The 13045-nt window shown below is 42.3% G+C and overlaps 1 protein-coding gene across 2 annotated transcripts in view; it reads right to left on the reverse strand.

Moving 5' to 3' along the window:
- Positions 1–13045, reverse strand: part of SIRT1 (sirtuin 1) — a 69442-nt gene that overhangs the window by 30470 nt on the left and 25927 nt on the right. The window contains exon 3 of one of the 2 annotated variants that reach the window (XM_060285850.2): positions 5870–5936. The exons of the other annotated variant lie outside the window; for it this stretch is intronic. The gene's annotated coding sequence lies outside the window, so the exon portion shown is untranslated. The remainder of the gene's footprint in view (positions 1–5869; positions 5937–13045) is intronic. 2 annotated transcript variants of the gene reach the window in all.

Below are 13045 nucleotides of genomic sequence, written 5' to 3' on the forward strand. Positions count from 1 at the left end.
CTTTTTTATTAGGTTATAAGTGTTTTACTTCCCTACAGAATTTAGTATTCTGTACCTTATCAAACACCATTAGGGAAGCTGTGTGGGACTTCCAAACCAAATCAAACAGACAGTTTGGTAATGTAGCCTGCCTTCCACCAGCAGTATAAAGATCGAGACCAATGGTTCTCAACTGGAGTGATTTTTGACCCCCTTTCCTCCAGGGGATATTTGGCAATCTGGAGACATTTTTGGTTGTCACAGCTCAGAGGGAGGATGTACTACTGACATTCAGCAGATAGAGGCCAGTGATACTGTTAAACATTCTACAGTGAAGAGGACAACCCCTCACAACAAAGAATTACCCAGCCAAAATGCCAAGTGCACAGTTGAGAAACTCTGGCCTACAGTCATGTGGCTATACACAAGGAAGCCTGGGAAATTGTATCATTCAGGGTGACAGAATGGAACTGAGGGCAAACAGACAATGATCAGCATTGAAATATAGTCCAGGAGGAGATAAACATGGCAGAGTAGGAGGACTCGGAGTTCACCTCCCTCTGCAAATACATCAAAAATACATCTAGGGACTTCCCTGATGGTCCAGTGCATGAGACTCCACGCTCCAAATGCAGGAGGCCCGGGTTTGATCCCTGGTTCAATCCCTGGTTCCCTGGGGGGAACTGGATCCTGCATGCATGCCACAACTGAGTCCGCATGCCACAACTAAGAAGTCCTCATGCCGCAACTAAAGATCCTGCATGCCACAACAAAGATCCCACATGCAGCAACTAAGACCTGGCACAGCCAAAATAAGTAAATAAATAAATATTTTTTAAAAATCTGCATGTGGAGCAATTCTCACTAAAATCAAACTGGAGACAGACAGAAAGATTCCTGTAAAACCAAGGCTGTAAGGAAGATCCACATGGAATTGGAGAGGAGGGAAAAAGAAGCAATCAGGTTGGGGCCTGCATGCCTGGGAAGGGACATAGAAGAGGAGGGGGATTATGTATACTCAGAGATCCTCCCCAGAGAGTGAGCAGTTCAAACCAAATACTGGGCATCCCACCCTGGGGTACGACACTGGAAGGATGAGTCCCCTTAGCTGGTTAGAAAACCAGTGGGACTATAGCAGGACTGTAAGAAACCTAGACTCTGCTTGTGAACAGTGTGCACACACTTCTTTACTCTTGAAACAAGGCAGAGGAAGCAGAATGGAACTGCCTGGGACACTGGCCTGTTCCCTGCGACCGACAGTGCATGACCCAGGCTGAGTCAAGCACCAGCTCCAGCCCCACTGGTTCCATGATGCAGCTCCACTTTAGGACAAGGACTGTCACAGGCAAGGAGAGTATGCAGTGGTAGGGGACAGAGCTGATTCAGGCCCAAACAGCAACTGAGCCAGGTGAGGACAGACATTGCTGGCACTTGGGGTGGCAGCAGTTAGGGAGTGGTCTGGAACTCTGACTGGTGCCAGGACCACTCTAGCTCATGCCACAACCCAAACCAAGCACCTGCTCAGTCCCTCTTGCTCCAGCACTGCTCCCCTCTGGGGTGAGGGTACCAATGCTGGGAGGTGGAGAGCACACATTTAGAGGGGAAAAAACAAACATGGACCCAACCCTCAGGGCTTTTGCTCCAACAACTTGAGACCTGCCCCCATCCCCAGTAGGCTGGTGCTGGCCACTGAGCAGAGGAGGAGCCCCAGCTCACACCTTGCCCTGGCTCTAGCCCCTCCATCTCTAAACCCACCTCCCACCAAGATGATAGCTGCCAGGACACCGTGGAGGAAGATGTGACTCACACTGATGTCAGATACAGCTCTCCCACCAAGGCCACTGGGCACATGCAAGCTGTATAGGGATGCTCTCACACAAGGACACTCCTTTAAGACCTGGATAAGTAAATGTTTCACCTAATTTCATAGGGACAGAGAAAGTCAAGCAAAATGAGAAGACAGGAGAATTTGTTTCAAATGAAAGAACAAGAGAAAAACCCTGAACAAACAACTAATGAAACAGAGGTAAATAATTTACCAGATAAAGCATTCAAAGCATTAGTAATAAGAATGCTAACACAATGGGAAAAGAGTAGATGAACACAGTGAGAATTTTAACAAGGAACTAGAAAAAAAAATCAGTCAGAACTGAAGAATACAGGGGGACTTACCTGGTGGCCCAGTGGTTAAGAATCTGCCTTCCAAGGGGATGCAGGTTCAATCCCTGGTTGGGGAACTAAGATCCCATGTGCCATGAGGCAACTTAGCCCACACGCTGCAACTACTGAGCCTGCACACCACAACTAGAGAGCCCGTGTGCCGCAACTACTGAGCCCATGCACTCTGGAGCCTGTGCGCCGCAATGAGAGAGAAACCCATGTGCCACAATGAAAGATCCTTATACACAACTAAGACCCAATGCAGCCAAAAATAAGTAAATAAATAAATAAATAAACAAACAAATAAATATTTTAAAAAAGAACTGAAGAATACAGTAACTGAAATGAAAAACACAAGAGAAGGAATTTACAGCTGAGTAGGTGATAAAGAAGAATGCATAAATGCATAAATGCAAGGCAACTTATGATGGAAATCACCCAATCAGAACAGCAAAAAGAAAAACAAATTTTAAAAATGAGACTGGTTAAAGGGACCTGTAGAACAACATCAAACATATCAACATTCTCATTATAGGGTTCCCAGAAGCAGAAGAGAGAAAGGGGTTGAAAATGTGTTTGATGAAATTATGGCTGAAAACTTCCCAAAATTAAAGAAGGAAACAGATATCTAGGTACAGGAGGCAGAAGAGATCCCAAACAAGATAAACCCAAACAGACCCACACCAAAACATATAATAATTAAAAATGGCAAAAAAGAAGGAGAAAGAGAGAATTCTAAAGGCAGCAAGAGAAGAACAAAGAGTCATGTACAAGGGAACCCCCATTAGGCTATCAGCTGATTCCTCTGCAGAAACTTTGCAGGCCAGAAGAGAGTGGCATGATTTTATTTAAAGTGCTGAAAGGGAAAAACCTACAACCTTATCCAGCAAGATTATCATTTACAATTGAAGGAGAGATAAACAACTTACCTGAAAAGCAAAAATTAAAAGAGTTCACGAGGGCTTCCCTGGTGGCGCAGTGGTTGAGAGTCCACCTGCCGATGCAGGGGGCACGGATTTGTGCCCCGGTCCGGGAAGATCCCGCATGCTGCGGAGCGGCTGGGCCCGTGAGCCATGGCCAGTGAGCCTGCGCGTCCGGAGCCTGTGCTCCGCAATGGGAGAGGCCACAACAGTGAGAGGCCCACGTACCGCAAAAAAAAAAAAGAGTTCACGAATACTAAACCGACCCTAAAAGAAATGTTAAAGAGTCTTCTCTAAGTGGAAAAGAAAAGTCTTCAACAAGGAGTAAGAATCTATTGGAAAGGAAAAATCCCAATAGTAAAGGCAAATATATAATACAGGCGGAGGATCAACCACTTAAATAAGCTAATACCAAGATTAAAACAAAAAAAAATTGTAAAATCAACTGTAACTACAACAAACAGTTAAGGGATAAACATGAAGATGTAAAATATGACATCAAAAACACAAAACATGGGGCAGGGGAGTAAAAAATATAGATTTTTTAAGAATGTGTTTGAACTTAAGTGACTACCAGTTTAAAACAAGTAATAGATATGGTTACAGGTCAACATATATGAACCTCATGGTAACAACAAATGAAAAATCTGCAATAGGGGGACTTCCCTGGTGGTCCATGGTTAGGACTCTGCGCTTTCGATGCCAAGGGCCTGGGTTCAATCCCTGGTCAGGGAACTAAGATCCCACAAGCCACATGGTGTGGCCAAAAAACAAAACAAAACAAAACCTACAATAGATACACAAAAACTAAAGTGAAAGGATCACAAGCATACTACTATAGAAAATCATCAGGGCTTCCCTGGTGGTGCAGTGGTTAACAATCCGCCTGCCAATGCAGGGGACATGGGTTTGAGCCCTGGTCGGGGAATATCCCACATGCTGTGGAGCAACTAAGCCCGTGCGCCACAACTACTGAGCCTGCGCTCTAAAGCCCGCGAGACACAATTACTGAAGCCCACGTGCCACAATTACTGAAGCCCACCTGCCTAGAGCCTGTGCTCTGCAACAAGAGAAGCCACTGCAATGAGAAGCCTGTGCACTGCAATGAAGAGTAGCCCCCGCTCGCCACAGCTAGAGAAAGCATGCGTGCAGCAATGAAGACCCAATGCAGCCAAAATTAAAAATAAATAAATTTAAAAAAAAAGAAAGGGCTTCCCTGGTGGCGCAGTGGTTGAGAGTCCGCCTGCCAATGCAGGGGATGCGGGTTCGTGCCCCGGTCCGGGAAGATCCCATGTGCCTCGGAGCGGCTGGGCCCGTGAGCCATGGCCGCTGAGCCTGCGCGTCCGGAGCCTGTGCTCCGCAACGGGAGAGGCCACAACAGTGAGAGGCCCGCGTACCGCAAAAAAAAAAAAAAAAAAAAAAAAAGAAAATCATCAAACCACAGGAAACAAAACCAAGAGAACAAGAAAAGAACAGAGAAGAGCTATAAAAACGACCAGAAAACAAGAAACAAAATGGCAATAAATACATAGCTATCAATAATCACTTTAGAATCCATTTCAGTAGCTCCAATTACCATCTGGAATATGCTAATGATTTGACAAAAAAATCTCTCAATGGTCCAAATCTCTCTTTGGAACCCTAGATATATGTATCTGAAATATTCTAAACCACAGAATCATGTCAAAACAACATGTGGGAAACTGAATCATCATCTACCAACTGAAAATCTATTACAGGTAAACTTTATTTTATTTTATTTTTATTTAATTTTATTTTATTTTTTTGGCTGCATTGGGTCTTCATTGCTGTGTGTGGGCCCTCTCTAGTTGCGGCAAGTGGGGGCTACTCTTCGTTGTGGTGTGTGGGCTTCTCACTGTGGTGGCTTCTCTTGTGGAGCACAGGCTCTAGGCATGTGGGCTTCAGTAGTTACAGCACATGGGCTCTAGGGCACAGGCTCAGTAGTTGTGGTGCACGGGCTTAGCTGCTCTGTGGCCCGTGGGAGCTTCCCAGACCAGGGATCGAACCTGTGTCCCCTGCATTGGCAGGCGGATACTTAACCACTGAACCACCAGGGAAGTCCCTACAGGTAAACTTTAAAAGGCATTAAGGGAGGGCTTCCCTGGTGGCGCAGTGGTTGAGAGTCCGCCTGCCAATGCAGGGCGGGTTCATGCCCCTGTCTGGGAGGATCCCACATGCTGCAGAGCGGCTGGGCCTGTGAGCCATGGCAGCTGAGCCTGCGTGTCCAGAGCCTGTGCTCCGCAACAGGAGAGGCCACAGCAGTGAGAGGCCTGTGTACCGCAAAAAATAAATAAATAAATAAAGGCATTAAGGGAGACAGAAACAAGATGACAGAGTATAAGTACATGAGCTCACATTCTCTCACAAAAATACCAAAATCACAACTAACCACTGAACCATTGACAAAAAAAACACGGGAACCTACCAAAAAAGATACCCTATATCTAAAGACAAAGAAGCCACAACAAGATGGTAGGAGGGGTGCAATCACAAATCAAATCCCATACCTGCTGGGTGGATGACCCACAAACTGGAAAATAATTATACCACAGAAGTTCTCCCATAGGAGTGAAAGTTCTGAGCCCCACGTCAGGCTCCCCAGCCTGAGGGTCTCGCAAAGGGAGGAGGAGCCACCAGAGAATTTGACTTTGAAGACCAAAGAGGTTTGATCGCAGGAATTCCACAGGACTGGGGGAAACAGAAACTCCACTCTTGAAGGGCGCACACAAGGTTTCATGTGCACCCAGGGAAAAAAGCAATGACCTCATAAGAGACTGGGCCAGACTTACCTGTTAGTATTGGAGGGTCTCCTGCGGAGGCTGGGGGCAGCTGTAGCTCACTGTGGGGACAAAGAAACTGGCAACAAATCAATCAATGTAATACACCATATTAACAAATTGAAGCATAAGAACCATATGGTCATCTCAATAGATGCAGAAAAAGCTTTTGACAAAATTCAACACCCATTTATGATAAAAACTCTCCAGAAAGTGGGCATAGAGGGAACCTACCTCAACATAATAAAGGCCATATACAACAAACCTACAGTAAACATCATTCTCAATGGTGAAAAACTGAAGGCGTTTCCTCTAAGATCAGGAACAAGACAAGGATGTCCGCTCCCGCCATAATTATTTAACATAGTTTTGGAAGTCCTAGCCAGGGCAATCAGAGAAGAAAAAGAAATAAAAGGAATACAAATTGGAAAAGAAGAAGTAAAACTGGCACCATTTGCAGATGACATGACACTATACATAGATAATCCTAAAGATGCCACCAGAAAACTTCTAGAGCTAATCAATGAATTTGGTAAAGTTGCAGGATACAAAACTAATGCACAGAAATCTCTTGCATACCTATACACTAACAACAAAAGGTCAGAAAGAGAAATTAAGGAAACAATCCCATTCACCACTGCAACAAAAAGAATAAAATACCTAGGAACAAACCTACCTAAGGAGATAAAAGACCTGTACTCAGAAAACTATAAGACACTGATGAAAGAAATCAAAGATGACACAAACAGATGGAGAGATATACCATGTTCTTGGATTGGAAGAATCAATATTATGAAAATGACTATACTACCCAAAGCAATCTATAGATTCAATGCAATCCCATCAAATTACCAATGGCATTTTTCACAGAACTAGAACAAAAACAAATCTTAAAATCTGTATGGAGACACAAAAGACCCAGAATAGCCAAAGCAATCTTGAGGGAAAAAAGCAGAGCTGAAGGAATCAGACTCCCTGACTTCAGACTATACTACAAAGCTACAGTAATCAAGACAATATGGTACTGGCACAAAAACAGAAATATAGATCAATGGCACAAGATAGAAAGCCCAGAGGTAAACCCACACACATATGATCAACTTATCTTTGATAAAGGAGGCAAGAATATACAATGGAGAAAAGACAGCCTCTTCAATAAGTGGTGCTGGGAAAACTGGACAGCCACATGTAAAAGAATTAGGGTTTCCCTGGTGGCGCAGTTGTTGAGAGTCCGCCTGCCGATGCAGGGGATGTGGGTTTGTGCCCCGGTCTGGGAAGATCCCACATGCCGCGGAGCGGCTAGGCCTGTGAGCCATGCCGCTGAGTCTGCACATCCGGAACCTGTGCTCCGCAACGGAAGAGGCCCGCGTACCGCAAAAAAAAAAAAAAGAATTAAGTTAGAACATTCCCCGACACCATACACAAAAATAAACTCAAAATGGATTAAAGACCTAAATGTAAGCCTGGACACTATAAAACTCTTAGAGGAAAACATAGGAAGAACACTCTTTGACTTAAATCACAGCAAGATCTTTTTTGACTCACTTCCTAGAGAAATGGAAATAAAAATGAAAATAAACAAATGGGACCTAATGAAACTTAAAAGCTTTTGCACAGCATAGGAAACTATAAACAAGATGAAAAGACAACCCTCAGAATGGGAGAAAATATTTGCAAACAAATCAATGGACAAAGGACTAATCTCCAAAATATATAAACAGCTCATGCAGCTCAATATTAAAAAAACAAAAAACCCAATCCAAAAATGGGTAGAAGACCTAAATAGACATTTCTCCAAAGAAGACATACAGATGGCCAAGAGGCACATGAAAAGCTACTCAACATCACTAATCATTAGAGAAATGCAAACAAAACTACAAAGAGGTATCACCTCACGCCAGTTAGAATGGGCTTCATCAGAAAATCTACAAACGACAAATGCTGGAGAGGGTGTGGAGAAAAGGGAACCCTCTTGCACCATTGGTGGGAATGTAAATTGATACAGCCACTATGGAGAATGGTATGGAGGTTCCTTAAAAAACTAAAAATAGAATTACCATATGACCCAGCAATCTCACTACTGGGCATATACCCAGAGAAAACCATAATTCAAAAAGACACATGCACAGCAATGTTCACTGCAGCACTCTTTACAATAGCCAGGTCATGCAAGCAACCTAAATGCTCATTGACAGACGAATGGATAAAGATGTGGTACATATATACAATGGAATATTACTCAGCCATAAAAAGGAAAGAAGTTGGGTCATTTGCAGAGATGTGGATGGACCTAGGGACTGTCATACAGAGTGAAGTAAGTCAGAAAGACAAGAACAAATATCATATATTAACGTATATATGTGGAATCTAGAAAAATGGTACAGATGAACCGGTTTGCAAGGCAGAAATAGAGACACAGATGTAGAGAACAAACGTATGGACACCAAGCGGGGAAAGTGGTGGTGGGAGGGTTGGTGGGGGTGTGTGTGAATTGGGCGATTGGGATTGACATCTATACACTAATATGTATAAAATAAATAACTAATAAGAACCTGCTGTATAAAAAAATAAATAAAATAAAATTCGAAAAAAAAGGACAAAAAAAAATTAAATTAAAAAAAAAAGGACACTGGCAGCTGTAGTTCTGGGGAGTACTCATTGGCCTGAGCTCTCCTGGAGGCCACCCTTTTCTTGCCAGGACCTCGCCCCACCTAACAGCCTATGGGCTCCAGTGCTGGGATGCATCAGGTGATAGGGCAGGAACACAGCCCCGCCCTCAGCAGGCGGGCTGCTTAGAGTCTTCCTGAGAACACAACTGTCCACTAAACACACCCCTTGACATGGCCCCTCCCACCAGAGGGACAAGACCCAGCAACACCCACCAGTGGGCAGGAAGCAGTGCCTCCCACCAGGAAGCCTGCTCAAGCCTCTTAGACAGCCTCATCCAGGAGGCAGACAGCAAAAGCAAGAAGAACTACAACCCTGCAGCCTGTGGAATAGAAACCGCAATCACAGAAAGTTAGACAAAATGAGACGGCAGAGGAATATGTCCCAGATGAAGGAACAAGATAAAACCCCAGATGAACAACTAAGTGAAGCAGAGATAGGCAATCTACCAGAAAAAGAATTCAGAGAAATGATAGTAAAGATGATCTAAGTTCTTGGAAAAAGAATGGAGGCACAGATCAAGAAGATAAAAGAAATGTTTAACAAAGAACTAGAAGAACTAAAGAAAAAACAGAGAATTACAATAAAATAACTGAAATGAAAAAAATCTCCAAAATTTACAAACAGCTCATGTGGCTCAATATCAAAAAAAGAACCCAATCAAAAAATGATCAGAATGTGATAGGGAGGGTGGGAGGGAGGGAGATGCAAGAGGGAAGAGCTATGGGGACATATGTATATGTATAACTGATTCACATTGTTATAAAGCAGAAACTAACACACCATTGTAAAGCAATTATACTCCAATAAAGATGTTTAAAAAAAAATGATCAGAAGACCTAAATAGACATTTCTTGAAAGAAGACATACAGATGGCCAAGAGGCACATGAAAAGATGCTCAATATCGCTAATTAGTAGAGAAATGCAAATCAAAACTACGAGATATCACCTCACACTAGTCAGAATGGCCACCATCAAAAAGTCTACAAAGAGCAAATGCTGGAGAGTGTGTGGAGAAAAGGGAAGCCTCCTACACTGTTGGTGGGAATGTAAATTGGTACAGCCGCAATGGAGGACAATATGGAGGTTCCTTAAAAAACTAAGAATAGAGCTACCATATGATCCAGTGATCCCACTCCTGGGCATATATCCAGAGAAAATCATCGTTTGAAAAGATACATACATCCCAATGTTCATTACAGTGCTATTTACAATAGCCAAGACATGGATGCAATTTAAATGTCCATCGACAGAGGAATGGATAAAGAAGAAGTGGTACATATATACAATGCAACATCACTCAGCCATTAAAAAGACTGAAATAGGGGCTTCTCTGGTGGCACAGTGGTTAAGAATCCACCTGCCAATGCAGGGGACACAGGTTCGAACCTTGGTCTGGGAAGATCCCACATGTCACAGAGCAATTAAGCCCGTGCGCCACAACTAGTGAGCCCACACACCTAGAGCCTGTGCTCCACAACAAGAGAAGCCACTGCAATGAGAAGCCTGTGCACCGCAATGAAGAGTAGCCCCCACTCGCCTCAACTAGAGAAAAGCCCGCGTGCAGCCAAAAATAAAATAAATAAATTTTAAAAAAGTAAAAGGATTTAAAAAAAAGAAAAAAGATTGAAATAATGCCATTTGCAGCAACATGGATGGACCAGAGATTATCATACTAAGTGAAATAAGTCAGACACAGAAAGACAAATATCATTATCATATCGCTTATATGTGGAATATAATAAAATGGTACAAACAAACTTATAGGGACTTCCCTGGTGGCACAGTGGTTTAGAATCTGCCTGCCAATGAAGGGGACATGGGTTCGAGCCCTGGTCCAGGAAGACCCCACATGCCATGGAGCAACTAACCCATGTGCCACAACTACCGAGCCTGCGCTCTAGAGCCCATGTGCCACAACTACTGAGCCCGTGTGCCACAACTACTGAAGCCCATGCCCCTAAAGCCCATGCTCCACAACAAGAGAAGCCACCTCAGTGAGAAGTCCATGCACTGCATGGAAGAATAGCCACTGCTCGCCGCAACTAGAGAAAGCCCGCGTGCAGCAATGAAGACCCAATGCAGCCAAAAATTAAAAAAAAAAAGATTAGGAGACCACCTGAGACCCTGCACGACACACCCTAATCTTGTCAGCAATCCCACCCTTTAAAAAGAAAACTTATATACAAAACACAAACAGACTCAGAGACTTAGAGAACGAACTTCTGGTTACCAGGGTAGGGGGAGTATAGATTGGGAGTTTGGGATTGACCATACTGCTATATTTAAAATAGATAACTAACAAGGACCTACTGTATAGCACAAGCAACTCTGCTCAATATTCTGTAACAACCTAAATGGGAAAAGAATTTTAAAAAGAATAAATACATGTATATGCATAACTGAATTTGTTAATCAACTATACTCCAATATAAAATAAAAAAATTTTTAAAGACTATAAAACATTTAAAAAATCACTTTTAGTGTCAAAATAAACAAATGGGACCTAATTAGACTTAAAAGCTTTTGCACAACAAAGGAAACCACTGACAAAACAAAAAACAACTTATTGAATGGGAGAAAATATTTGCAAATGATATGAAAGATAAGAGGTTAATATCCAAAATATATAAACAGCTCATACAACTCAATATAAAAAAAAGATTAAAAAGTGGACAGAAGACCTGAATAAACATATTTCCAAAGAAGACATATAGATTGTCAATGGGCACAAGAAAAGATGCTCAACATCATTAACCATCAGAGAAATGCAAATCAAAACCACATTGAGGGGGCTTCCCTGGTGGCGCAGGGGTTGAGACTCCGCCTGCCGATGCAGGGGACACGGGTTCGTGCCCCGGTCCGGGAGTATCCCACATGCCGTGGAGCGGCTGGGCCCATGAGCCATGGCCGCTGAGCCTGCGCGTCCGGAGCCTGTGCTCCGCAACGGGAGAGGCCACAACAGTGAGAGGCCCGCGTACAGCAAAAAAAAAAAAAAAAAACCACATTGAGATATCACCTCACACCTGTCAGAATGGCTATCATCAAAAAAGTCTACAAATAACAAATGTTGGCAAGGACGTAGAGAAAAGGGTACCCTCATGCCCTGGTGGTGAGAATGTAAATTGGTGCAGCCAGTATGAAAACAGTATGGATGTTCCTCAAAATACTAAAAACAGAACTACCTTAGGGTCCAGCAATTCCAATCCTGGGTACATATACAAAAACAAAAACAAAACCAAAACACTACTTTTAAAAGATACATGCTCCCCAGCGTTCATAGCAGCATTATTTACAGTAGCCTATATATATATATATATATATAAAACTTGGTCATAAAAAAGAATGAAATTTTGCCATTCGCAACAACATGGATGGACCTAGAGGGTATTATGTTTAGTGAAATAAATCAGACAGAGAAAGACAAATACTGTATGTTATCACTTATATGTGGTTTCTAAAAAATAAAACAGGGAATTCCCTGGCAGTCCAGTGGTTAGGATGCCACGCTTCCACTGCAGCAGGCACAGGTTCAATCACTGGTCAGGGAATTAAGATCCTGCATGCCATGCAGCATGGCCAAAAATAAATAAATAAAAATAAATAAATAAGTAATCAAAAATAAAAATAAAACAAACAAATGAATATAACAAAACAGAAACAGACTCATAGGTATAGAGAACAAACTAGTGGTTACCAGTGGGGAGAGGGGAAGGGGGGGGCAAGATAGGGGTAGGGGATTAAGAGGTACAAACTACTATATATAAAATAAAAAAACAAGAAGAATATATTGTACAGTACAGGGAATTATAGCCATGATTTATAATAACTTTAAATCCAGTATAAAATAATCTATAAATATATTGAATCACTATGTGGCACACCTGAAACTAATATAATTTTGTAAATCAACTATACTTCCAAATAAATAAATAAATAAATAAAAGGTAGCAGTGAAACTGTGTAACTAGTGTGTCCGTTGGTTCCACCCATTATAACTTTATAAAAAGGTTCCAATTAGCTTATCACTTAGTGGATCCACTTCTTTAATGATGTTCTTTGATGAATGGAAGTATTCATTTTAATGTGGACTAATTTACCAATCTTGTTCTTTATATTCAGTTGTTTGTTTTCTTTTTTTTTCCCCATTTAAAAAATTTTGACATATAACATTGTATTAGTTTCAGGTGTACAACGTAAGGATTCAATATATGTATATATCGTGAAATGATATGTTAACCAAAATACCTTTAGTTAACATTTTTCATCACACATAATTTTTTGTGTGTGATGAGAATTTTTAAGATTAACTCTCTGAGTAACTTTCAAAAAATAATACAGTATTGTTGGGCTTCCCTGGTGGCACAGTGGTTGAGAATCCTCCTGCAAATGCAGGAGACACGGGTTTGAGCCCTGGTCCAGGAAGATCCCACATGCCATGGAGCAACTAAGCCTGCGCACCACAACTACTGAAGCCCATGTACCTAGAGCCCATGCTCCACAACTACTGAGCCCGTGTG

This window comes from Globicephala melas, chromosome 16 (genome assembly GCF_963455315.2).
Source record: "Globicephala melas chromosome 16, mGloMel1.2, whole genome shotgun sequence".
Taxonomy (NCBI): Eukaryota; Metazoa; Chordata; class Mammalia; order Artiodactyla; family Delphinidae; genus Globicephala; species Globicephala melas.